We start from the raw sequence: 26,180 nt of genomic DNA on the forward strand, positions 1-26,180 counted from the left end.
TCTGATTTCGGCTCAAATTGACAGGGTAAAATTAAAGACATGTTTACAATAACACTGAGCGCGTGCATCTCCACGTTATGGTAAGAGGCGTGACCTTTCTGGGCAAGATGCGCTAAACTGCTGTCGAATCACAACACAGGAACCGCTGGCACAATCAGAACTCGTTACGTATTTCTGAAGGAGGGACTTCATAGAACAAGGAAGTCATCAGCCCCTTTTTATGACAGTGGAAACAGCGGTATACAGATAAGTAAATTATGTGAAAAATACTGTGTTTTTTTACACGCGAAACATGAACACATGTTATATTGCAAACTATAAACACAATCAAAGCTTCAAAAAACCACGAAAAACGGGACCTTTAATTATATTGCTGGCAATGGAAGTCTCACTGAGCCATTGGATTTTAACAAACATATCTTTTTGTTAAAATATCTATTTGTGTTCTAAAGATGAACGAAGGTCTTACGGGGGTGGAACGACATGAGGGAGAGTAATTAATAACAGAATTTTCATTTTTGGGTTAACTATCCCTTTAACCACAGGTTAGCACTGTTACCCCCACAGGGAGCTCTTAAAGCTTCTCTTTTATTGATAAGCACTTCTCATTACAAGTATAGGAAGGTTCGTGCATGTTGCATTCCCAAATGCATGTTAAAGCAAATTTGTATTTTATATTATAGAACAAAACATGAACGTCTCTGAGTAACGTTAAAGGTGCTCTAAGTGATTTCACATGTTTTTAGGCCAAAACATTTTTTGTCACATACAGCAAACATCTCCTCACTATTCGCTAGCTGCCTGTCCCCTGAACACACTGTAAAAAAACACGGTCTCTGTAGTCGCCACAAGCTCCGAAAATGGCAATTAAAACATACTGGTGCAGCCTGGACCACAAAACATAATAAACATGCTCCAGCCAATAACCGACATGAATGATTTTAAATGCGCGTTCATGACTGTTTCAGGAAGCACAGAGGGGAGGGGGAGGAGGAGGGAGGGTCTAGCTAGCCTCTGTTTTGTCTGACAACACTTCAAACGTCAACAGGAAGTTACATCCACCCAGGATCACTTAGAGCACCTTTAACCACACGTCTTATTTTACTGGTAAACTGAAAACAGTTTTAAGAGTGGGACTTAAACAAGGTCAAATGTGTCTGCTAAATCACTAAATGTAACGTAAAAACATTTAATTAATACATTGCTAAACTACAATTTGTCAGGCATGTACGCTTGGATCCTTGAGGTAGTTCACGTTCTTTTAGCAACTTGCTAGCAATATAATTAGTATTTTATGTTGTAGAACAAAAGTACTGTCCTTCAAATACTGTATGCCACATACTTTATTTTACTCATATAAGTGAAAACCAAACCAGTAATGAGTAAAAAACTATTTTAAAGCCCATAGGAAATTCCAGAGGGTACTCATGAATAATTGGCCTTTCCAGAAAGCAAATTAACATAATGAACAAACAGCTCTATTCTGCAGTGCTTTATGTATTATTCTTTTTTATGAAAATCTGTGATAACCATGATGAACCTTATCGACCTGTCATCTAACCTCAACATTTCAGCCACACAATGTAATCCAATAGCACTTTCAGCACAGAGCGGCTGCAAAATAGAACATATTCTTTTAACACACATCACTGCGTCTCTTACAGAGAAAGTCCATCTTCTCAATCCTTGTAAGCCAGAGGACAGCCACAGAAGGGTGAAATAAAATTAAACATGTCTCAATTAATTTGTCCTCAGCAGTGCAGCATGGAGGACATTTGTAGATTAAATAGTGATATATTGAATAAATGACTCAAGAATGAAAAACAGTACGTAATCTAAGTCAAAATTTTATGGAAGGTAAAAATGGTTAAAGCATAGTGTTTTCAGTTAGGTTGTGTACTTATGCACAGTGTATGAATTTTATATGGTTATTTTGTCATTCAGCATCGCAGTCTGATAGACCCTCCCCCTCCATTACGTAATTAAAGTTGCAACAGCTGAGTGCATGAAGTCTTTGACATTCCACGCTTTGTTTTTCGGTTAAAGGTGCTAAAGAGGATCTTTTCGTCGACTGAGAAACCAAAGACTGTTAGTGAGTTTTTGAAATGAGCGCATGAGTAAGAACAACCCCCCTCCTTCACAGCTCATTTTGAGGGAACGCCTCCCAAAACTCGTAACACTCGTATTGGAACACGAGTGTTTACCACCGGCATTCGCTGTGTCGTGTTAGTGGATTCATTATGTCGGACTCACCGCAGGTAACTCATAATCTGCAGTTGTTACTCCTGTCTCCTGACAAAAAAATTGCATGCGGCGCCTGTAGAGTGTGGAAAGTTACTGGAGCGCACAGCCGCGCTCGTCTCTCACAAGGAACGTCATGGCAGTGATTGACAAGCCAGAGGGCCAATCTGATTGGCTGATGTTTTTAACCCTTTGATGCACAACATGGGTCAAAAATGACCCGGCTGAGTTTTTATTTTCTATATCTTTGCAAGAAATTAATTTCATCATTCAGTATTCCAGGTATTCCTCAATTAACTTGTTTTTGATCATCACAAATCCTCATTTTCATTTTTTCTTTCTTACTTTTTTAATAAAAATCATTTTTGTATCGCTACCCTTCTAATGCACAACATGGGTCAAAAATGACCCGTATTCATTTCCTATGTAATTTCAATAACGGTTGAGTGTTTCTTTGCTGAATCTTTAAAAGAAATGTATTTTATCATTCATTTATTCCAGGTATTCCTTAAATATCTTGTTTTTGATTGTAAAAAATCATTATGTTCATTTTTTCTTTCTTACTTTATAAACAAACACAGTTTTTGTTTGTCTACATCAATTTTACACACATGGGTCAAAAATGACTCGTATTCATTTCCTATGGTATTTCAGTCATGACTGAGTGTTTATTTGCTGAATCTTTGAAAGAAATGTATTTTATCATTCATTTATTCCAGGTATTCCTTAAATATCTTGTTTTTTAATTTTCTACAAATAATTATGTTTATTTTTTCTTTCTTACTTTATAAACAAACAGTTTCTACATCAATTTTACACACATCTTTAATATTTGCACATTTTTGCAAGTAGGAACATATTTACTGCAGACAACTGTTCATCTGCCACACATTTCACATCCTAACAAGGCTGCTTTTGTATATTTGATGGATGTAAGTCTTATTATATTTAATATATTAGGCTATATATTTCATAATTTTTAATTTTTTGTCATAAATCAATGCAATTGGTCACCCTTTAAGTCTGTCAGTGTTCCTGAAAAGTAACAGTTTTGGACATATACAACATGGGTCTAAAGTGACCTGAATGAGTTACTTTCTATATCGCATATATTACAATAAATTAATTTTATCATTCATTATTCCATCTATTACTCAATAAACAAATCCTTATTTCAATTTTTCCTTTCTTTTTGAATGATTTTTTTTTTGTGTCGTTATCTTTCTAAAGGCCAAAGTATACTTCACTTTTGTATGCATATGTGAGGGTCAGCATACAGATTTTTGTAACTTTTTATAATTTCCGCCGGATTTCTGTAACTGTGTATGTGCAACCTGCACATACACATTTAAATTGTGTTTGACTGTGCGCAAAGTATACTTTCAACTTTTTTTTTACAGTGATGTCATCATCCACCTCAGTTCTGTTGAGGACCAGCCGCTAACACTCTAGATAAAGAAAATCAAAAGCACTGTTGATCGATTCACTTATTATATTTTCACTGTTGGACAGAAACCTTGTTCAAAACTGTTACTTTTCAGGAACACTGATAGATGTAAAAGGTGACCAGTGGCATTGGTTTATGACAAAAAATACAAATTATGAAATATAATATATAGCCTATTATATGAAATATAATATGACTTTCATCCAACAAATATACAAAAGCAGCCATGTTGAGAGGTGAAATGTGTGGTAGATGAATAGTTGTCTGCAATAAATATGTTCCTACTTGTGAAAATTTGCAAAGGTTTCTATATTGGTCATTTTTGACCCATGTGTGTAAAATTGATGTAGAAATACAAAAGCTGTGTTTGTTTATAAAAAAAAGAAAGAAAAAATAAACACAATGATTTGTTAAAATCAAAAACAAGATATTTAAGGAATACCTGGAATAAATAAATGATAAAATACATTTCTTTCAAAGATTCAGCGAAGAAACACTCAGTCATGATTGAAATAACATAGAAAATGAATACGAGTCATTTTTGACCCATGCGTGTAAAATTGATGTAGACATACAAAAACTGTGTTTGTTTATAAAGTAAGAAAGAAAAAATGAACATAATGATTTTTGTCAATCAAAAACAAGGTATTTAAGGAATACCTGGAATAAGTGAATGATAAAATACATTTCTTTTAAAGATTCAGCAAAGAAACACTCAACCGTTATTGAAATTACATAGGAAATGAATACGGGTCATTTTTGACCCATGTTGCGCATTAGAAGGGGTTTTCATAGCTTGTGCATCAAAGGGTTAAGGCCCTACCTCATGCACAGATGATGTATATTAATATTATTCCTTTCAGTGCACCTAATAAATAGTCTTTTATCAGTTAGCAAAGACAGTTTCAAGTAATATTGCAAAAATGTATAAAACAAAACATCCTCTTTAGCACCTTTAATTAAGGGCATCATCCAGGTATTTAAAGCACACCTCTTCTTTTTTAAATATTATCAGTGTGAACACACTGAACAAGTATACAAATTGGGACCCACCTAACAGCTTATAGTTTAGCATAGCACTAAATGGTTAAGAAAACATGCAAAACAAATCATTCACAATTCAACAGGAAAGTGCATCAAGAAAGCAAATAGGGTCAATTTTGATATGTTCACCTTATCTAAATGTAAAAGTTAAAATTGTTGTATTTGATGCTGTAAAGAACAGACACAGGTCTACATTCAGTAAATTAGATCACAACTGTTATCTTTTGCGCTTATGTTTGAAAAACACGTGAGGGAACAGATGCCACCAAAGTGTTATTAGCAGCAGGCCGATGCATTAATGAAGAGAGAGGAACCAGGCACAGTCATGGTCTGATGGAGAATGGGACTGAAGCAGGTGGCGACCGCCTCTGTGCTGGGAAGAATAGTGAATGAGGCAGTAGCTCTGATGTTCCCCCAGAGATGCCAGACGCCTGGGATAGATATCATAGCCTCTCTCTCAGCTTCTCTGACTCCAGAAGATTTCAAGGGCTTTGACTGAACTGTGCCTCTGACAAAGATAGTTTGTGTTTTCTAGTAATCTGGGACTATATTTAATACTAGTCTATGTCAAGCAGTGATCTCCAGGATTAAGGTCTTCTGAAGCGAAGCGATGCTTTTGTGTAAAAAAAAAAAAAAAATCCATATTTGACAAGTTATGAAGTAAAATATCCAGCCTCCACCAGACCGCCTTCCATATTCAACTTACGAAGAAAGTGTAAACTGGCATCGTGTCAGTTACACTTTTTCAGTAAGTTGAATAGGGAAGGCGTAGGACGTAGCGTAAGCTTTTTGAACTGCAAGAGTTTTGCACTTTCTTAGTAAAGCTTGGGATAATTTTCATTTGAAAGTGAACTAATCCTTTAAATTCCAAGGTAAGAATAATTTAAACTTCAAAGAATCTGGTGAGGAAGTATACATAGAAAAGTGACTCTCAATATTTGTAACAGTGTCAGTGGAAAATCAGTAGCTAGCATTACACGATGATGATGTTGTGTGGGAGGGGAGACGTGTAGGGTTTAACACACACATGCAGTATAGAGGGGTGTCAGGCTGTAGGGTGTGATTAGAACCCTGCCGGCAGCAGCTGTATCCAGCTCGTCTTTCAGAGTGGGTGGAGTGCAGACACTCTCTCATTAGCCTGTCCCAGGGACACAAGCACATGCAGGAAGTGGTGTCAGAACAAGCTGACTGCAAAAAGGTCATAGTGAGCGCCATCAGTGTCACAGTATATTAGCCTCAAACGGCTCCAGCCTGGCCCTTTACCTCAGCCAAGAAAAGCCCAAGCGCAATTGTGGTGAGCCATGCTCATTTATTTCTGCTCGATGATACGTTTTTGAGTCATAGCCCACAAACATTCCACGAAGCACCCATTTCTGCCCACAAAATGTTACTGAATAACTGGGAAATGTCTTAGAATATAGGCTAATGTACAGTACCTTAGATATTTTTATTTATTGGTTTAAAGGCACAATTTTGCAGTAAAATATCCAAAAACAACTAGGCCAGTGTTATATATTTTGTTCAGTTGAGTACTTACAACATGCCAAATGTTGCAAAAATCGCTGTTCGCTGTTCAATCGGTGCTGTACACTTTATTAAAACAGTTTATTTTGATTTAACACCATTGTTTCTGGTTCAAATGTGATTGCTTCATGTTAAATTGACTTGAAATGGTTACTAGAACTCACTTGATGTTTTCATTTTGAAATAACGTTTCAGTCAAGTAACCCAATCAAACAGGACTTTCACTTCCCATCATGCTTTGCACCGGGCTGAAGTGGGAGAGTAAATGATGAAAAAGTGTTATTTTATGCATTTTTAGAAAGATGAGAATATGGAGAGACTTCTTACTCTTTAATGTTCTATTATGTAAAAGTTTTTGTTATGTTAGTGATTTTTTTGGAGATTACCGTTGTGGTGAAGTGTTGAGCTTGTGCTTGGGTTGAGGACCTGCTAGCAATATTTGGCTTTTTTTATATAATATAATATAATATAATGAAGCAATCACTATGATAGTGCTTTGGATCAAACCAGTATAATTTCTAGACTGCCAACACTGATAATGATGTGTAAATAGTTATGTTTAGTTTGTTGCTAAAGGACAAAACAAAAGCATTAATAATCATAGGATTATTAGAATTCATCTATTTAAATAGATACAAACAGATTTCCAGGCATTTCTTTTTTTTTCACAGCTGATATATTTTGCTTGCTTTAAAAGAACTATCTCTTGTTTAGTAAAGTGTTTTTTGGATTGCAGTCTTTTTCTGCTGCCATTGTTTTCCTTGGATTTGCTTCTCAGTTCCATGCAATTTTAAGCTTTTCTTGGTTCATTCCATGTTTTCTAGGCAACCTCTCTCATGCTAATTCAGATTAGCACAGTTGGTTTTAAATTAATCTAGTTTATTTTAATTTAGGACTCCATAGTCCAGGTTTTAGTAATCCGTATTTAATCTGTGTTTCAGAAAGCCATTTTTTAAGCCATGATTAACTATTCTAAATAAAGGCCTATCCTGGCTTAATTTAAACCCTGTCCGGGAAAACGCCCCTTACTGTCTTTAAATCTTGTAACCGAACAAAAACGACAGTCACTGAAATCTCGTAAAGAAACAAAACCGACTGTCTTTGAAATCTTTTAAAAGAACAAAGAAACAAAACCGACCGTCATTGTGATCAAAAGGAATAAACCTGACACTGAAAACAGACTGTCATTGAAATCTCAAAATTTAACAAAACCAACCGTCACTGTAATCTAATAAAGGAACAAAACCGACTGTCATTGAAATTTTGTAAAGGAACAAAACCGACTGTCTTTAAAATCTCGTAACCGAACAAAAACAACCGTTACTGAAATCTCGTAAAGCCGGGGACACACCTAACGATTCGCTGAAACATTCTAAGACTGAACTGAACACACATACCGATTGTTTCCTTCGACTGGAGCCGATTTATATACTCACACATGGAATTTGAACACCGACTGTAATCGGCGACTGAACGCAACTGGCTTTGACTGGACGCGTTTGAGTGCGATCAGTCATAAGTATCAATTTACATTCATAATTGGCCTTACAATCGTTAAGTGTGTGCACGGCTTAAAGGAACAAAACCGACTGTCTTTGAAATCTATTAAAAGAACAAAGAAACAAAACTGACCGTCATTGAAAACAAAAGGAATAAAACTGACACTGAAAACAGACTGTCAGTGAAATCTCAAACCTGAACAAAACCTACCGTCACCGTAATCTAGTAAAGAAACCAAACCGACTGTCATTGAAAACTTGTAAAGGAACAATCTCATGACCGAACAAAACCGACAGTCACTGAAATCTTGTAAAGGAACAAAACCGACTGTCATTGAAATCTCGTAACCGAACAAAAACAATTGTTACTGAAATCTTGTGAAGGAACAAAACCGACTGTCTTTGAAATCTATTAACCCTTAAATGCATACCTCGAGTCTTTAGTGACCCGGGACGTCATTCACTACCCTCCTCGTTGTTCATTTTTTAAAGTTAGACATCAACCTTCTTGGTAGTCCTCAATCAATTCATTATAAAGAATATAACAAGAAAAAAATCATAAAATTATAAAAGAATGCCTATTTTTGTATTCATTTTTTGTAAAAATTGTATAGGGTCGCTAACGACCCGAGGTGTGTATGAGTGTACGTATATTTTTTCTGCACAACAATAATTGAATCTTAGATGACGGAATAAGTGCAATTCACCTTTATTCCACAAGGTGGCAATGTCTGGTACACAATGCTGATGTGACGACTCATTCAGACAGAAAACGAAATAATAAGAAAAACATGAAATGGCTCAGCAATTTACTGCAGAGCAAATACTGAACGCAATCAAATATGACTGTCACTGTCACTGGATGGATGTGGTGAAGCTGTTAGGGATAGAAATATTGATTTTGAAGATGTTGAAAAGTATATAGTTTTGAGAATATGTTTGAGATCGCGAATGGGCTCATATTCGTGACCTCAAACATAAAACTAGTCCATTATTTGCTGAATTTACTGGGAAATGAGCTATGATGAGGACAGTGATGATGGCATAAAACATCTGCTCAAACGGAGCCCTTTCAAGCTCCAAAAGGTAACAAAATATGCTTTATTTTATTCTTCTGTAATTGTTACTCTAATATCAGAGGAGTTTTATATTATTATTTATATTATATTTGCATATGCCAGCCCATGTTCCCAACATTATGAAAGGCATTAGACAAGGGCAGCCAGTAACGTCTGGATCTGCACAGGTGAATCAACAGACTAAGTAAGCAAGAACAACAGCGAAAATGGCAGATGGAGCAATAATAACTGACATGATCCATGATAGCATGATATTTTTAGTGATATTTGTAAATTGTCTATCTAAATGTTTCGTTAGCATGTTGCTAATGTACTGTTAAATGAGGTTAAAGTTACCATCGTTTCTTACTGAATTCAAGGAGACAAGAGCCGTCGCTATTTTCATTTTTAAACACTTGCAGTCTGTATAATGCATAAAGACAACTTCATTCTTTATAAATCTCTCCAACAGTGTAGCATTAGCCGTTAGTCACGGAGCACAGCCTCAAACTCATAGAGAATCAAATATAAACATCAAAATAAATACTTTACTCACATAATTCGAAGCATGCATACAGCATGCATGATGAACATCTTGTAAAGATCCATTTGAGGGTTATATGAGCTGTGTGAACTTTGTAAATGTGCTGTAATATAATCGAGAGCTCGTGTGGCAGGGAGCACGCGAATTAAAGGGGCGGCGCGCTGAAAAAATCAGTGCATAGTTAATGATGCCCCAAATTAGGCAGTTAAAAAAATTAATTTAAAAAAATCTATGGGCAATTTTGAGCTTAAACTTCACAGACACATTCAGGGGACACCTTAGACTTATATTACATCTTGTGAAAAAGCATTCTTGGGCACCTTAATAAAATAAATAAACACATGTACATGTAGCTAACATAGCCTATATGCATGTGTGCATTATCACCTCAGTGATGACATTCACTGTCAATAATTCACTTTGACAACGATCCCTTATGGCATCGATGCACTTTAGCTACGTTCGTTATTCGTTCTAATGTGTCAGGGGAATGTTCTTAAAACACTAAGAACATTCTCTTTTTAAAGAACATCAAAAGATGAGCTTGGACCGTTCTCCTGATCCTTTTAATACAAGTGCAAATAACAGTTCCTGTCTATCTAAAAGAAACAATACAGTACTTAATGTTATTCATAGTTTGTTAGTAATCACACAGAGAATTTTAAAATTTCATTTACATGATAAGATTTACATTATGCATAACACTGTTAATCTAAAGGGCATGGTAAGGTGAAATGGTGGCTTTACAGAGGAGATGCTTTTTGTCATTTTTTCAACAAGGGGGATGCCATCCCCCCGCATCCCCCCTCAAATCGAGCCCTGAGAATAGGACTAATTGAAAAAAATGAATTCAGGGGTTTTCAACCATTTTAATCCCAACGTACTCAAAATATGATAGCCTCATTGAAAGACTGTCTTAAAATATAAAGACACTGTATTACAGGCAAACAAAATCATTATATTACAGAAGTATTATTGGGAAAAAAACTGTTTAATTCAAATAATTATTAACTATTTAAGAGTATATGTATAGCACTTTTCACAATAAATATGAAATATTAATATTAAATAATATACTTTAAAAATATGACATTATTTTTTTTTTTATAAATTAATCCTTGAGATTCTTGGAACCAAGTTTGAACCCCCCTTCACTAATAGTTTTCAAATCAAATCTTTCAAATCTCATACATATTGGATGCATATGGACTCTATATCCTTTCATTGAACACTATCATTCAAAAGTTTGTGGTCAGTAGGATTTTTCTTAGGAGTTTCTTATGCTTAGGCTACATTTATTGTAAAATATATCATTGCTATTTTTAATACAGAGTTTTAAAAATAAAATAAATAAAAAATAAAAGTTTTTATTATTATTTTAATATTTTTTAAAATGTAATTTGTTCCTTTGAGTGCAAAGCTGAATTTTCAGCAGCCATTACTCCAGTCCTTCGGAAATCATTCTAATATGCTTTTGTAACATTATAAATGTCTTTAATGTCACCTTTGATCAATTTAATACACCCTTGCTGACTAAATGATTTATTTCTTTTTTCTATAGCGTATGTAAATGTAAAAACATCAAAAACTCTTTGAACTTTTCTGTAAGGAACAAAAGTCAGGTTTGGCACAACATGAGGTTGTTTAGTTATGAATGAACTATTTCTTTAAGCAAAGTTTGCAGCAAACGAGCAAAAATAGCCCATCGTTCATCTAAAGCAGACAAAGGCAAATGTGTTTAGAGATTACTTGAGGTTTACCAAATGTCTGAAATCAGAAGCCCAGTGAAGCTCTTCAAATCCAGGGAGAGTAATTGTGGAGTGGAACAATGTGTCTCAATAACACTCAGCAGTCAATTGACTAGAGGCGACATGCCGAACACAGATCAGCTCGGCATAGCAGATTTCACAGAGTGCAGTAACTACAAGAAGTGTGAAAACAGGTGAGACTGAAGAGATGAAATGTCACAGAACATTAATGAGTGACTCTAGACAACTCCTCTGAGGATCTGCAAATAGGCATGTGATGTTCACACTAATGTGGGCCCTTGGTTTTAAATGAAAACATCAAAAGTGCTACACAGAGGAAAGAAAAATAACCTCATTAATATCTCAATTGTCTCCTATACAGTACTAAGATTAAACTGAGAGCAAATGGAGCGTTTCCCTTGCATCTTCTGCTTCTCAGATTGTTCTATGCACCGTCATTTCAAAGCTTTATATTGTAATTAAATAACAGAGAACTTCATTAAATCTCCTGAGCTATGAAAGAGCAAGTCTGCTCAACTACATGCAATCAACCGAATAAGGTACAGCACCAAACTGGAAAAAAAGTGTATTTTCAAATAACATTATGCTAACAGTCCAGACATAGCTCTCCACTCTCTAACTGTTTCAGACATGTGGTTTTGAAAAGCCTGTAATTAGCCACAATGGCACAATCACACTCTGCTATTGTCTATCCAATTATATGCACCAAAGAGCCAAATATACGTAGCCAAACTATGCTTGATACTAACAGAGGGTTTGACTCTTCAGAGGGTTCTCTTTTGACTTGGCAAATGCTTACTGATGAGGAAAAAGTCTTGAAAAAACCCAGTCTTTTGTCTGATGCTTGAAGTGTTGTGACTTATTAAGTGGCCATATCAGCTAAGAGAGAGAGAGAGAGAAAAGACCATTTGCTTTAATACTCCCTACAGGAGGCATTTCATAGCTTATTACTATTTGTATACACTAGTTTGATTCAACTGCAGAGCATCTGTTTTTCCCAGTAAAATCTTCTCAGATGTGCACATTTTTTCATGTCTGACCTTGCTGCATCAGATGCAGTGAAGTTCACAACTGTCACACACACATGAACAACAGCAGAACACAAAAGTAGCCGATGAGCTTGGTGCTCAACTTTCAAATATATGGTCAGCGTCTGCTATAGCAGTTTGCAGCACGCTTTCGGAAACCCTCCACCTTCCCCAGCTCCACCTGTATAGATCTGCTACGGGGTGATTCATGTATGCTTGTACAGCAGCAGCTTGTCTTGCTTACAGCAACATGTTGTGTATGTATTGGCAGCAGCAAGTCCTGTATTTGCTCTGCAGCAGCAGCAACAGTAACAGCAGCGTAGCAGATCTATTTGGCCAAAACCAAACACATTTACACTGTCATATATCCTTTACCATGCCAAATACTCCGAGTTGTCATGACAGAATATTATTACCTTTGGAAACCTTTCATAAAAAGAAGAGTATCACTTTAATATATATATTTACAATGTTTCAAATATACAGTATTTTTCACAGTCAAAACCTTTGAACACAGGTCGATGGTCTGTGGACAAAGGTATCTGATACATCCACTGCAATTATGACAGAAAAGATTTTTGGTTAGAATGATGTGTCTTCAGTCACCTAGGGAGGCTGATGTATATACAGTGCACAGAGAAGGAATTATTATTGAGGCTGAGAATGCACTCAGTACCTCTATTGACTTCTGCCCTTTCCTCATTCAGTTTTCTTCCTGTGTCTCACAGCCATCAGTTATCCCGTGGGACCTCAGACCTTTCCACTAAAGGTTGCTGGATTAATCACGCCTCTGATTCTGCTGTATTTCACACAATTCTCACCACACCCCCCACCTCTATCTCCTCTCCTCCAGCTCTGTATCCATCTATCACTTATTCTGTCATTGTCCCTGTCTCCTGTTCTTTTGCCTTAATTATTGGTATCAGTTATGACATTTTGTCTCAGTACAGGGATATTTTCTGTGAAATTATATTGGACCAGAGACATACCGGCAGATAAACCTGCAGATAAGGAGAATCTTTCAGTGCTGTCTGAGGAGAAGAACAGAGGATAATAACAGTACTAAAAAAAAAAAAAAAAAAAAAAAAAAGTGATTTTTATTGGAAATAAACTTGAGCTCTGATCTATATATGAAGACACAGTAGCAGAAAAATAGACTATTGTTGTTATGACAAAAAAATACTGTCTCCCCATTTTGTCAGTGATATCTTTCCTGTCTTCTTTTTCAGTTTTAAAGTTTTAGAAAAGTCTTACGTTTCTTAGTTTCTGTAGTATTCAGGATTCGTATACACGTCATTAGAGAAGAGCAAATGTCGTTGAGGCAGGGGAAATTATTTTACAAGGGAATACACAATTCATTATTAATTCATAATAAATATTACATTAAATTGCATTAAAACAAGAACTGTGAATTTTGATTTAATGGTGACTTTAACTGTTCTTTAATTAATATATTATTAATAAATGGGAACACTACTTCTCTGTAAATTATAGTGCGTAATCCATAGCTTTCAGAACTCTATATTTTCTTTTTCCAGTCCAGTTTGTCAATAACAAATCTTTGTGCACTGTCTTAGTCAAATGATTTTTTAAGGCTGTTGGATTTTCATTGTTCTTCTAAATGTTGTGTTAAGCAGTCAAGGTTTTTTATTCTGTAGATATGAGCTTCCCTCTGGTGGATCCTCAGGCCAAACAGGAGCTGTGATCCCAATACAGATCCCCAGGTCTCCCTCCCTCAGGCCAGAAACTGCATTACCATCTACTTGCTCAATGAAGTTCAAATCCTGAAGAAAACACAGTCCGATGCAAACAAGAATATAAAAGGTAGAGTCAACATAACATTGACTTACACAATGTGGCATATTTAGTGAAACACGATATACAACAACAACAAAAAAATGACTGCATCATGAAAAGTTATATAACGTGGTCAGAGGAGATTGATGACATCAGAGGAAGAGCAAGTTATATTTTAATTTTTTTTTTTTTTTTTTTATGAAAGTTTACAAAGACATTTTTTCTTTAGTATAACATGCAGCACAGAATCAAGACATGGAAATGATTTTAGACTCAAGTGTAAGGATGATGGGTACAAGAGGAAAGGCTAAAGTAATGCATATTAAAGAAGTCATTGCACTTAAGATTTCACATTCTGCAGTGACATTATAATAGACATGCTGCCCTAACAGCAGAAATGACATTCACAATCCTCAGTCTCAATTTCATTATTGCTCTTTCTGGAACGCAGATACAAAGGGAACCATATAAAAAAGAAAACTGACAGCATTTTTCCTTGCACACTAATGTTTATATATATTGTAATGTCTCCTAAAAGCTCCAATTAACAGTTTCAGATGAATGTTAAAGAGAAGTCATGACAAAAAGGTTCTTCTTTTAGTGCATTTGAATTAGCATTATCATTAAATGATATTATGATTATGGTTACTGCTCGAAATTTAATTTAACAAATTTGTTCTCGGAATTTAACAACTTTTTTTCTCATAATTTAATGAGTTTATTCTCAACATTTTATCTCGACTTTTTTCTCGAAATTTAACGACATTTTTCTCATAATTTAACGAATTTGTTCTCGTAATTTAACGACTTTTTTCTCGTAATTAAATGACTTTATTCTCAACATTTTATCTCAACTTTTTTCTCGAAATTTAACAAGTTTATTCTTAACATTTTATCTTGACCTTTTTCTCGAAATTTAACGAGTTTTTTCCCGTAATTTAACAAGTTTATTCTCAACATTTTATTTAGACTTTTTTCTCGAAATTTAACGAGTTTTTTCTCAAAATTTAACAACTTTAATCTCGAGATGGTTTTATTTTTTTATTATTGCTTGGCCCTAATCCTCTTCCGTAATATATATCACAGATATTAAATATTAAAGGTGCCCTCGAATGAAAAATTGAATTTATCTTGGCATAGTTAAATAACAAGAGTTCAGTACATGGAAATGACATACAGTGAGTCTCAAACTCCATTGTTTCCTCCTTCTTATATAAATCTCATTTGTTTAAAAGACCTCAGAAGAACAGGCGAATCTCAACATAACACCGACTGTTACGTAACAGTCAGGGTGTACGCCCCCAATATTTGCATATGCCAGCCCACGTTTCCAACATTATAAAAGGCATTAGACAAGGGCAGCCAGTATTAACGTCTGGATGTGCACAACCAAATCATCAGACTAGGTAAGCAAGCAAGAACAATAGCGAAAAATGGCAGATGGAGCAATAATAACTGACATGATCCATGATAACATGATATTTTTAGTGATATTTGTAAACTGTCTTTCTAAATGCTTCGTTAGCATGTTGCTAATGTACTGTTAAATGTGGTTAAAGTTACCATCGGTTATTACTGTATTCACGGAGACAAGAGAGCCGTCGCTATTTTCATTTTTAAACACTTGCAGTCTGTATAATGCATAAACACAACTTCATTCTTTATAAATCTCTCCAACAGTGTAGCATTAGCCGTTAGCCACGGAGCACTATCAAACTCATTCAAAATCAGAAGTAAACAATATAACAGTATACAATACTCACATAATCCGACGCATGCATGCCGCATGCATGACGAACACTTTGTAAAGATCCATTTTGAGGGTTATATTAGCTGTGTAAACTTTGTTAAGGCACTGTTTAAGGCAAGCGCGAGCTCTGTGGGTGGAGAGCACGGGATTTAAAGGGGCCGCAGCATAAAATCGGCACGTTTATAATGATGCCCCAAAATAGGCAGTTAAAAAAATTAATAAAAAAAAATCTATGGGGTATTTTGAGCTGAAACTTCACAGACACATTCAGGGGACACCTTAGACTTATATTACATCTTTTAAAAACATAATCTAGGGAACCTTTAATAATAAATATAATAAATATTATAAATATATAATAAATATTAAGCAGCATAACTGCTTTCAACATTGATAATAAGAAAGACCAGGTGACAGGGGAAAAATTACAGTGTTGGGAAAGTTACTCTAAAAAAGTCATTACATCTTCAACAGTGTAATTAGATTACTGTAATAATTACTTTCTCTAAAAAGTCTTGCATTACTTATTACAACTTACTTTCTACATCCCATAACAACCTCAACCACTTGAACAATTCAAGGATACACATGAAACTGCTCTTTTAATTCTTTCAAATAAAAAGTATAAAATTGCATAAATTATTATTCTTTAACTGACCGAAGTTAAAGGGGACCTATTATGCAAAGTAATAGATGGTGTTTGAACATAAATGTGTGTTGGCAGTGTGTGTACACAACCACCCTATAATGATAAAAATCTACCCACTCCTTTTTTTTTAAATCCCCATAAATCATAAGCACTGTCTCAGAAAAAGTCGTTTGCAGATTCTGTACAATATAATGTCACTTTGTACAGGCCCCACCCATTAGTGACACTGCTGTATTAGCATAGACCTCGTCCTGAGTGAGCTGTACATAGTCCGCCATTGTCTCAACGCCGGAGCAACTGTATCGACAACAGTGTCGGGTAAGCAATTGAATGTGTTTTGTTGTTGGATATAAGAGTACATAACATAACAGTCTTCATTTACTGACATCTGAACCACTGAAGATGCAGTGGATTCATTTTATTTTTGAAGGAAATGCGCCACAGATCTAATATACACATGCAATTTCTGTCCTTGCTGTTTTTACATTCACAGATATAACCGACTGTGTTTATGTGAACTTTGTGTGTTTTTGACAAATTTGTGTGTATTTGACAGCACAATAAAACGTGAAAGAGAAGTTAGTTTAATACCCACGAGACGTGCCTTCTGACAGACAGCTTTCTGTGCATGTGCTTTAGATGTGTGTTCTCAGACAATGATAAATTAGAAGTTTAAACTGGTATAGCTTCAAAACACATGCAGATTATAAACTTTCATGATGAAGAAGAACTGCAATGGCACTGAGCATGATCACGATATAGATAATAATCAAAAAACAAGCATATATTTTGCAGTATCTGATGCATGCAGGAGCTGTGAATGAAGGAAGTGCTATTCTAGATAGGGGCTGGAGAGCAGCAGCTCATTTGCATTTAAAGACACATGCATGAAAACAGCATGTTTTTGCTAGCACTCAAAAATGGGTATTTACAATATGGTATAATAAATGATCTCTGAGGTATTTTGAGCTGAAACTTCGCAGACACATTCTGGGGTCACCTCAGTCTTAAATTACATCCTGTAAAAAAGGGGTATAATAGGTCTCCTTTAAATGAAGGAGGTTACATTAAAAACAATTGTTTTAGCATTAGACATTACATTTTAATGTTAAATCCATTATTTAATCTTTGTGTAATACTACCTGTAAATAATTATATAAAATCATTCATTAATTAATAATTAATTACATAATTAAAGGTTCTCTAAGCGATCCTGGGTGGAGTAACTTCCTGTTGACGTTCGAAGTGTTGTCAAACAAAACAGAGGCTAGCTAGACCCTCCCTCCTCCTCCTCCTCCCCCTCCCCTCCGTGCTTCCTGAAACAGTCATGAACGCACATTTAAAATCATTCTTGTCGGTTATTAGCATGTTTATTATGGTTCGTGGTCCAGGCTGCACCAGTTTGTTTTTATTGCCGTTTTCGGAGCTTGTGGCGACTACTGCGTTTTTTTACAGTGTGTTCAGGGGACAGGCAGTTATCGGATAGTGAGGAGATGTTTGCTGTATGTGACAAAAAATGTTTTGGCCTAAAAACGTGTGACATCACTTAGAGCACCTTTAATTAATTTATGTGAGTTTATGATGAGAGGATCTAATATGATGGATACCTCCAGAACTGCATCACATGTACATGTTGCCTAAGATATGTGTTTCTGTTAATATGTCATATAATATACAGTTTAGCGATCATTGGACATTCGACAGCATGCAGCAACTGAGCAATCAGAATCAAGTATTTCAGAGCCATGTTACAAGTACATTTATCAAAGAAATATTTTCTGTGTTTATTGGAAATGATGTTTTATCAGGCTGCCTACTTTCCACAGGTATGAGGAATTTGTTTATTACACCATTTCAAAAGCAATTTAGCCCTTCCATTAAATTCCCATAAATGTCTTGAAAATGATATTTAATAACCAAAAGAGAGTTACATTTTGCTATTAAACTTTCAAGCGGATTGAAGGTGTTTTATTTTTTACTCATACTTATCCTTTTTTTTTTTTTTTGCAGTTTAAAAAGTCCACATCTAATGAGCCATCTGGCAAATGGAAAATGACACAAACCAAGAGAAAATATGGAATTTGTGCCCATCTGCAAAATAACTGTTAATCTACTCAATCTTTAAAGTTTCACTGCTTCCATAAACACTGGTTAATGTGATTATAAGTTTAATACTTTAAATACATCTGTCTTTTATCATTTTAAACTTACAATAAATAATTTGGGGGGTCATACATGGCCTGCGAAAGCCCACCCATGATGCTGTCCCTGAGTAAATGTTTCCCAAAATAAAAATACCCTGATAAACTATAGATGCTTAAAAAATGTAGTTACGTACAGTAAAAGTAAAAATACTTTGTTATTGAATTCCCACTACTAAATATTTCAACATTTCAATTAGTCACCTGTAGATCTCTGCAACTTCAAGCCAGATGAAACTAACCTGATGCATTCAGATCGACTGAATTGTGGATACAAATGTACCCAACATACACTCACCGGTTTCTTCTCTAGTGTTATACTGAAAGAGTAATGCGCTCATTTCTGCTGCTCTGCAATCTTCTGCTGCTCAAAACCCGTTGTCGCTCTTGACAGAATGGAGTGAGAGCATGGAAACATGCATTATTTGTAACGGATATCATTCCCTAATGGTGCCTGTACTCCCTCTGGCAGACCATAATGGACCGTTTTCCAGACTCTCTGAATCTCCTTCTGTCTCTTTGATAGTGACGGAATGGGGACGGCATGTCACCTGGGAAGAAACAAGAAGAACGAGGGGCCCTTCATTTACTTGTCAGGAAGCCGGCATTAAGGTTAGTTGACATGGTGCACATACTGAAAATGGCACTCACTGGCAGTTACAATGCAGCAAGAAAAGCCTGCCCTTCGACCCAAGAGCATCACGACAACCGCATCACTGTTCAGAGCACATAAAGGTGAATCTGGTACTCTTTCCCTGCTGAAAAAAACAACCTAAATCAGTCTAAGCTTGCTATTCTTAGAAGATCTCCCAGTCTGTTCTGGTTTGCTGTTTTTTGGGCACTAGACCAGCTGGCTGACCAGCTGAACACTAGATAGCCCAGGCTGGGAGACCTGCCGGACCATCATGACCACAACAGGGCTGAAAGTCATGTTCTTTGACATCCTGCTTTTACCTTTATTTAAGTCATACTTAAAAAAAAAAATGGTTCATTTAAAAATAAAAATTTTGTCATTTTCTCATTCATGTCATCCCAAAGCTAAGGAAGCTTGTTTTTGCCACTGAATAAAAATAAAAAATGTAATTGCGATTTTTTATCTCACAATTCTGACTTTTTTCTCCCAATTGCGAGTTTTTTTTTTTCTCTCAGAATTGCATATAAACTAACAATTGTGAGTCATAAAGTTAGAATTGCATGATATAAAGTAAACAAAAAAGTCTTTTTTTCTCTCAGAATTGGACTTAATAACTTGCAATTGCAAGATATAAACTTGCAATTGTGAGAAAAGGGTTAGAATTCTGACTTTATAACTTGCAATTGTGAGCTTATATCTTGCAATTCTGAGAAAAAAGTCAGAATTGCAAGATATAAATTATTTTCTAAATTGGCGGAAACAACCTTCCATACAAACCTGTATGACTTTCTTTCTTAGAAAAGATTTTTTGGGAAACCTTTGGGAATGAAATGATGGTGAGCAAATGATGACAGAATTCTTATTTTTGGGTGAACTCTCCCTTTAAGCATCTTTTAAAACAATTGCATGTTTGTCAGTAGGCGAAGACGGTAATTCAAGTTTGTATTCTCCAAATTTTAGGAGCACAGAGAAAATAAGACAACATGAAAGCCATGCAGTACATGCTAAATACATACAGTACTGTGCTCCCTTTGAGAAGAGGTAACAAGTCTGCTTTTGTGTGAAACACAGGAAAGCACTCAATTCATGGTGATGACATACTTTTGGTTCTGAAGGCTATCAACACCACCAATCTGTTTTCAGAGACTTAAATCATCTCAAGTTTTCAAAAGAACTGGAAATGGATCAGCTTATAATAATAAGCCAAGTCAACTGGGCCCATTTTTAAAAAAAATAATAATAAAAGAGTACAATTTCCCAATTAGTACATTACATGCTAATCATCAGGAGTGTACAAATGCATTGATGCATCACACCCACTTCCAGTTGTAATAATCCACAAAATCCAGATCCTTAATCTACGTATATCCACCATGAATGTAAAACCAGGCATTTTTGTCATTATGAGTAGTATCAAAGACTTTAGATATAAAAAGACTGTGCACGCATATTATTTATAAATGAGAGAAATTGCAATGAGCAATATGCCGGAATAAGTCTCGCCTTCTAAGTAAAAGAGCCAATCGCTGATTGACAAAGTTAGAAGCTCTGGATGTGATAGAAACAGTCAATGTTCTGCGATGCTGGCTTAGGACTGCACATGCGCATTTGGCTGGTCTAGCCTGAAAAACAAGATTTTTTTAATGCTATATGAGCATAAGAAATTACATTTATGGGACAGTTTATGTCAGATTTTGTTGCTGATTTGAAGTATGTTATTTAAATTTATTTAAATGTAAATATATAGTACTACACTCTAAAAAATGCTGGGTTAAAAACAACCCAAGTTGGGTTGAAAATGGACAAACCCAGCGACTGGGTTGTTTTAACCCAGCGGTTGGGTTAAATGTTTGCCCAACCTGCTGGGTAGTTTTATTTAAACCAACTATTGTTGGTTTAACAAATTGCTATATGGCTAGCTTAAAATGAACCCAAAATAGTTGGGAAATTAAAAAACAGATGCAATTAGAGGCAACAATAATAGACAAAAGGTGAATGTTTATTAATAAGCTTTAATATTTTATTAATATAAATGTAATAGTTTAATAGTTTATTAATATACATTTATTAATAAGCAATTTAATAAATGTTTATTGTTTAATAATTATTCATTGAACATTAATAAATGTTAATTTCCAACATACTTTGGGTTAATTTTAATTAAGCAATACAGTAATTTTTAAACAATAGTTGAGTTAAATAAAACTACCCAGCAGGTTGGGCAAACATTTAACCCTACCGCTGGGTTAAAACAACCCAATTGCTGGGTTTGTCCATTTTCAACCCAACTTGGGTTGTTTTTAACCCAGCATTTTTTAGAGTGTATATACCAATAATCAGATATGGCCAAATTGTAAATAAAAAGATTATTTGCAAGTAGTTCAAATGTATTATTTTACAATAAATTCTAGTTCTTGCACAGTCTAGTTTTACTTTTTATGTATTCCCTTAAAGGTCCCGTTCTTCGTGATCCCATGTTTCAAACTTTAGTTAGTGTGTAATGTTGTTAGAGTATAAATAAAATCTGTAAAATTTTAAAGCTCAAAGTTCAATGCCAAGCAAGATATTTTATTTAACAGAAGTCGCCTACATCGAACGGCCAGTTTGGACTACATCCCTCTACTTCCTTCTTTAATGACGTCACTAAAACAGTTTTTGACTAACCTCCACCCACAGGAATACACAAGAGTTGCGTTTGTAGAGTGTGTTTGTCGCCATGTCGTCGAAACGCTGTTATTTTCATCCCGCAGTCCAATCACCGGGTCTGATTCCGGCTCAAATTGATAGGGTAAAATTAAAGACATGTTTACAATAACACTGAGCACATGCATCTCCACGTTATGGTAAGAGGCGTGACTTTTCCGGGCACAGTGCGCTCAGAGCTGTCGAATCACAACACAGGAACCGCTGGCACAATCAGAACTCATTACGTATTTCTGAAGGAGGGACTTCATAGAACAAGGAAGTCATCAGCCCGTTTTTATGACAGTGGAAACAGCGGTATACAGATAAGTAAATTATGTGAAAAATACTGTGTTTTTTTACACGCGAAACATGAACACATGTTATATTGCACACTATAAACACAATCAAAGCTTCAAAAAACCACGAAAAACGGGACCTTTAAATACCTTAAATTCCTTAGTCTTTAATCTCCCTACCCCACAAATGTCTCCTCCAATGTTCAAGACATTGTTATGCCCTTAATATATGCTAATATTTGCACATTTTACCAGAAAAGACTGTCGGTTTTAAATGTGTATATCTGATTAAGGTTGATTTTGTTGAATTTTAGACTAGCATATTTAAAGTACACAAGCATACAGTATAGACGCCTCAAAGCTAACAGACATGGGACATCCACAAGAACTACAATTTTAATTTCGTTGGGTTTTTAATGATGTCTTAAACCCATTATTTGTTGTGCGGGAACATTAATGTAATTACCTCACTGGTCATTTAGGCCCACTGAGGTCAAGGCAGGAAAATGAATATGGCACATTTCACAGAGCAGCAGGCACTTCCTCTGATTGCGTTTAGCTTCACTCAGCATCATCACAAAGCCGAGTATTTGCATGCACTGTATTAGAAGCACTCCTTCAGTGCTACAATCAATATCTTTGCTTATGTGTTATCAAACCACCAGTCCAGACTGGTATACAGAGAGAGAGAGAGAGAGAGACAGAGAGAGAGAATAGAAGGATAAAAGAGGTTTAATCTGAGATCTGCAGCTCAGTCGCATGTCTCCGATTCCTGGCAAATTTGTGGAACAGCAGAGCGCTTGGATGGGGCTAATCTTCTCCCCACCGATAGGGAGGGGTTGTGTCTGTGTGTGCAGCTTTACTTAGCTACAGTTTGGGATTCCTCAGAAGTTAGGTAAATCTGACAAAACCTGTATTTGGGGACATCTTTAACTGGAAAAAATAAATAAATTTGCTTTGTCTAAAAAGCAAAAAAAAAGTATATGCTTATAGGTGTGCATGTATATACTGTATTTATTACATTAGTGTAAAATATACAACCTAATCTCATGAGAAAACATTTTTTATTTTTTCAAAATTAACCACAAAATCATATGAATTCGTACGGAAATGTGCTGTATGTCCACCCTACCCTACCCCAAACTTAACCATCAATGGAGCATTAGCAGATACTAAAACATACAAATGAGACTGTACAAATTCATTTGAATTTTCCACCAATTTGCCAAAATGTAAAACAGTTACAAAATGTCATGAGAGTGTGTTGAAATATATGTAAACTCACTGAGCAATCTGTATTTGCATAGTCTAAAAAATATATTAGGTATAACAATCTGATCCCAAAAATTATATTGAGTAACCTCCTTAATTAAGCAGTGTTATCAAACATGCAGCAATTATTAGCTTTTAGTCCAAGTTCCCTCAAAATAATCTATTTAAGTTGCTGTATTTTGGGATGCCTTACTTGAATGGTCTGCTTCACATCACACTACTGAATTTCAATAAGACTGAGAGGTCAGGACTCTAACATGGCAATTCTGAAATAAGCAATTTCTTTAGTTTTAGCCACTATGTTTGTGATTGATTCTGGTGTTTTGGATCAATGTCGTGATCACCAACTTTTTGCTGGAGTTTCAGATCACAGAAAGTACACCCAGCCATCATTTTAGAATTACAAGAATGCTGGAAGAAGTCAAGCAAGCAGGCTGTCATACTTTCCTTTGCCTCAGAGCTGACATTTTGCTGTTGCTATTCAGTGGTCTTGAAACATGCAAAAAGCACATACTCGCAGCAAAGATCTTTTTCGCTCTTCATTTAAGAGTAAAAAGATGTTCAAGATTTATGACCATTGGTATACAGTTAGCAAACATCCTGATGCCACCCACACTGGTGATAGCAGAGTTTATATGAATGTTTAAATAAATATGTGCTGTGAATTTTCATCTCAGCAACAAAATAAACACACAACAAAAATGACAATGGTGAGAAAACAGCAGTTAAGAAAGCATCATAGCGATGTGGATATGTTTGCACAAGCTCTGCAATTCGGCACTCCAGTGTAGTCACTTCGTGTTTATTTATATAGCTCTTTATACTGTACATCAGACTGCTTTAAAGCATGCAGCTTTACAGTAGCCTATTAAACATGAAAAACATGAAAAACATTGTAGTTCGAATGTGTTTACCAGCTGGAGGAGCAAACTTTTCCAGAAAGTTGGCTTTAGCAAGCTTTATTGAACTCCCGAAACAAACTTCATTTTGGCCTGATTTTGTTCGAAATTACATCATACCAGTTCGTTCTGTTTTCACTTGAAGTAATTAATGAACACAGTTCAGTTTTCTTCTTATTGAAGACCTCATGAACACCATCATCAAATGCAAGAGAAAACTGCAGATTTTTGGCTGTCACCATTAGGGTTTTTTGGCACTTGCATGAGGATTATATGATATTTGGGTCTGAGATCAATCAAAGAGCTGAGGTAGTCTTTTCTGAGGTTCCTGAAGGACTCAATGTCAGAGAAACATTAGTCACACTCCTTCAGAGTAAAGCCACTGAATAAAAAACTGTGATCTGATAGTATTTATTTTGTATTTTGTCATTTCCTGCTGGTATTGGGAATCAAACCCACAACTTTCGGATTAGCAGACTCTCTAACCATTAGGCCATATCTACCCCATGTAACAGTAGTTAAGTTGCTTTAAAAGTTTTCTTTTAACATGCTACTTTTCCCAAAGGGTAGCAGGGTAGCATGACCAAATGCTACATTGTGATTTTTAATGTCTGATCTGAGGAAATACTTAAATGCACTCATCTAAATGGTCCCGCATCGGGAAATGTCTGATTCATTCTGGTGAAAAAGTCATTCATTGTTCATCCTAAATGGTTTTCTCTCTCACCACTGAAAGTCTAATTCATTCAAGTGAATCAGTTTGTTCAGACAGTTTTTTTTTTTTTTAATGGATTTAACTAACAATGTATTTGGTCATGTATTTATATATAAATTTACCTGTCTACATTTTATTTTGTCACACTGATTGATATTACAATGCCATAGTGTTTATACTCTCAGTAAGTCAACTTATTAATGATTACTTTTACTATGAATGTCCAGATATAAATTCACTTACTGTTATAGGCCTACAAATATTTACTGTTACATCATTCTAACTGAAATACATGTGGCTGTACTCCCATGAGCAAAGTGATTGATTTTTGAATCTAATTTCATTTTTATACACTATTTTTTGGAAACAGCCTTTAGTGCTAGTAGTGATACTATTGATTACTCTTTACATCTGATATGATAACCACATATTTATAATTCATAAGTGCCCCTTCTCTGACATGCACACTTTCAGCAACATCTCTAAAATGATAAGCAGCTCATATTCTCCAACAAACTCACATTTGTAGTCCAAAAAAAAGTTGAATTGTATATCCTTCCCAGAAGGAAGCCTCAAGCAAATGTGGTAAAACCCAACTTTCTCTAGTCATAATTTAGTTTTAATGAAAGTTACTACCCTCTGTCTGACCTTTTTAATTAAACAGGAACTCGGGGAGTTACTTCTTGCATTACTAAAATGTGCCACACAAAAAACAAATGAAAAAAAAAAACAGGAAAAAATATGCATCTGACACATAATAATACAAAGTTCTGTCATGAAACTCTAGATGGCACAGACGCAGGCTTATAGGTCACTAAACTCAATTTGTTAGCGATCACATCGTTATCTACATAGCACAGCTGATTGGTTACTGTTGCATCAGCAGCCAAAGAGCTTGCTGCTAAACATTCAAATACTTGGCATTGTTTGCTGTTAGCAGTCTGCAGCGAACTTCTAGAAAGCATTTGAAATCAACATCTAATATTAATGAACGCTCTTTTACTCCACATCTCTGTGCATTTTGCTTGGTCTGCTATTAATTCCTAAATAAGCAATCAAAACAAGTTTTAAACTAAGAGTCATGTTGCAGAAGTGAATTACTAAGCATGTAAGCAGCAGCATTTACAT

At 35.4% G+C, this 26,180-nt stretch overlaps 1 protein-coding gene across 1 annotated transcript in view; it reads right to left on the reverse strand.

Moving 5' to 3' along the window:
- The window catches only part of hs6st3b (heparan sulfate 6-O-sulfotransferase 3b), a 70,106-nt gene that overhangs the window by 2,003 nt on the left and 41,923 nt on the right, over nt 1-26,180 (reverse strand). The gene's annotated exons all lie outside the window — the stretch shown is intronic.

The sequence above is a fragment of the Megalobrama amblycephala genome, linkage group LG6 (assembly GCF_018812025.1).
Source record: "Megalobrama amblycephala isolate DHTTF-2021 linkage group LG6, ASM1881202v1, whole genome shotgun sequence".
NCBI lineage: Eukaryota > Metazoa > Chordata > Actinopteri > Cypriniformes > Xenocyprididae > Megalobrama > Megalobrama amblycephala.